We start from the raw sequence: 2,778 nt of genomic DNA on the forward strand, positions 1-2,778 counted from the left end.
CTACTGACTGGACCCAGGGACTGCCAAAAGCTGTTTAGGCTTTTTTGTATTTGTGGTGACTCCAAAGACATTGGAGGTTGAGTGGGCGGCGATGCAGGGGGGGAAACGGTGAAGGTTGGGTCAGTGAGCAGGTTAAACAGCTGAGAAAGAATCCTTCTTTTCAGCATTAAGTACAAACAGAGACACAAACAAAAAGGTACTTTTTCTCTTTTACAAGTCTTGAGTCAAGATGTATAAAAAAAAACAAACAAAGAAAACAGTTCCAGTAAGAAGTGTTTTGTTTATATTGATTTTAATTGTTAGTGTGTACAGTCTTTAAATGAGGTTTAATGTCATGTGTTTTGTTTCTCTGTTTAAATAAAGAAAGAAAACTGAATACAACCACACTTATGTATGTTTTTTTCTGGCAACTTTTTAGGCAAATGCATGTTAAATCAGCTGTTTATGGATCAGTTTGACACTCTAAAAAACAGCTCATGTTTTTTTTTATTTTTTTCTATTCACTTAGGAAGAATCGAGTTGTCACTTTTAGTTTAAAGCAGAAATGTTCCATTGTGTAAATAAGATAAGGCTGACATGACATCCAGGGCAAAGTTCTTCTAATAGTTTCATGCTGAAATGTTGGAATTAAAACCATCTATCCTTTAGTAACAACAATGAAAGTGATACGCACCATTCAGGCTCTTTATAAAGCCTGCAGGTGAATTTAGCAGCTTCTAATTCAAGGTTCAAGGCCCCTGACCTTGAATTCCTTTGTCTCCTGTCTTTTATTACAGTCACTGGTATTCTGGCTGCATGTCGTGTCCAGAGGAGTTGTGTTATTTTAAGACACACAGTAAATGTTTCCAGCTAATGTCCAGTGCATAAAGCTCTTGTATAAAGAAGTTACGTGTTGTTTTGGAACGCTGTCCTCTCTCATAAGGTGACGTGTCAAACTCTTAGCAGCTGTTTTTGTGGCTGTAAACATTTGAAACATAAGAAAGCACAAACAGAAGAAACAATTCAAATGAATAAATATCATAAATTACACCATAAAACTCTGTACAATTCTTTTTTTTTTTTGCTTCTGGAGAAACAACTTTTCCTTTAGAGACAGACGAACCTCCCTGTAATGTACACCCTCTTTGGTTAACCAAACCTGTCTTGCCCCTACAGTTAAGCCGGTGAACTTTGCTTTCAAGAAACACCAACAACCATAAATCTGTCATACTTAAAGAAATATGTGTCCAGCTCTCATTTCCAAATAGTCAGACATTGACTCTGTGTTTCATGGTTAAACTGAAAGTGATTACAAACAGAAGTTTTTGAAAAAGCTCATTTAAAATACCAATAAATGGAAATACTTTTTTTTAAGTGAACACGTCTTTTTTTAATTTTGATGTTTATGTATCACTCCAAAACACTTTATAATTTATATCAGCATCTAACACAGCAGGACTCACAGCTAACACAGCAGCTAACATGTTCCTATATGTAATACAATCATTAGAGCTTAACGCTTAAGCACACATACATCATCCTCAGCCATGTAACCGGCTCACATGGAAAGATGACACCCCTGGCATGTTCCAGTTTATTGACCAGAGCTTTAGCTGTGTCGTCTGGTCAAGTGGAGGTCTGGTAAGGGTTAGCGGAGAGCATAAAAGCTGTCTCACGCTATAAATGGGTTACTGCGATGTCGTAAAAAAGATAAATAAAGCATGTTGGGGTGAGTGGGAGTTAAGTGTTTGCATGAATAGAGATAAATATCTATAGAGTGAGTCACTTCATGAGAAAGTGTTGTAAATTAGGTGTTTTTAAATCAGTTCTTTTATTGGTAGCCTTAATTTCAAAAAGCAACCAACATATCAAAAAATGAGCAGTACTTTTGTCCCAACAGTTCAGAATTGTTGATTTGATAATGCATTTATTTTTAAGACTTTTTTTGTATTTGAAAGACTTTTTTAATGCGAGACAACTGTAGTTTCGTAAAAATTGATCTATTATTCAGTTCAAACTAAACTCAGCAACTCAACTCAACTCAGCAACTCAACAAATCTTCTCTGCCAAAGCTTAACAGCTCACATTACTGTTGTTATTACCTCCGCTAAGGAGATTATAACTTAAAAAGTTATGAACGGATCTTGATGAAATTTTCAAGAAATGTTCAAAATGAGATAAGGAATTTGTGATAAAATTTTGGAGGTGATCCGGATCACCGTCTGGATCCAGGATTTTTTTAAAGGATTCTTTATCATTGTGAGTAGGGGTGTTTTCACCGTGTGTATATAACTCCATGATTAATGGTCGGATTGCTTTGCAAAACAATACAAGACAAGGTCACCATAATTTCTGACAGATATAGATATATAGATATAGATATAGATCCAGATCCTGGCAATTTCTGGATACTAAGATCTGGAATATGAAATATGTACTGGGTCATCATAATTTTCAACACTGTCAGGTAACAAATTATTGTACAAACCTGTAACTAACACCAAATTGTAGCAGACAGTCTGCTAAAGGGAGTATAACATTAAAGTAGGACTACAGTGTTGTGTGGTAATCACAATATGCTTGGAGGAAGTCTGCGCTCTGTGAGTGCTCTTCTAGTTGACTCTTGTTTTGAGCTTCTGGTTCTCCAAAGGGAATTGTAATTTTTCTGTTTTCTTCATACTTCCAATCCACCAATCAAGAGTCAATGGCAGAATAAGCTATTTGGCACTGGAAGAGAAGATTTAGCGTATTTTTCAATGGGCACGACCTACACACTCAGCTTTCCTTAGAAATGTGACA

Source organism: Halichoeres trimaculatus, unplaced genomic scaffold (genome assembly GCF_033239565.1).
Source record: "Halichoeres trimaculatus isolate MK-OKI-2021-1 unplaced genomic scaffold, fHalTri1.1 fHalTri1_scaffold_1, whole genome shotgun sequence".
NCBI lineage: Eukaryota > Metazoa > Chordata > Actinopteri > Labriformes > Labridae > Halichoeres > Halichoeres trimaculatus.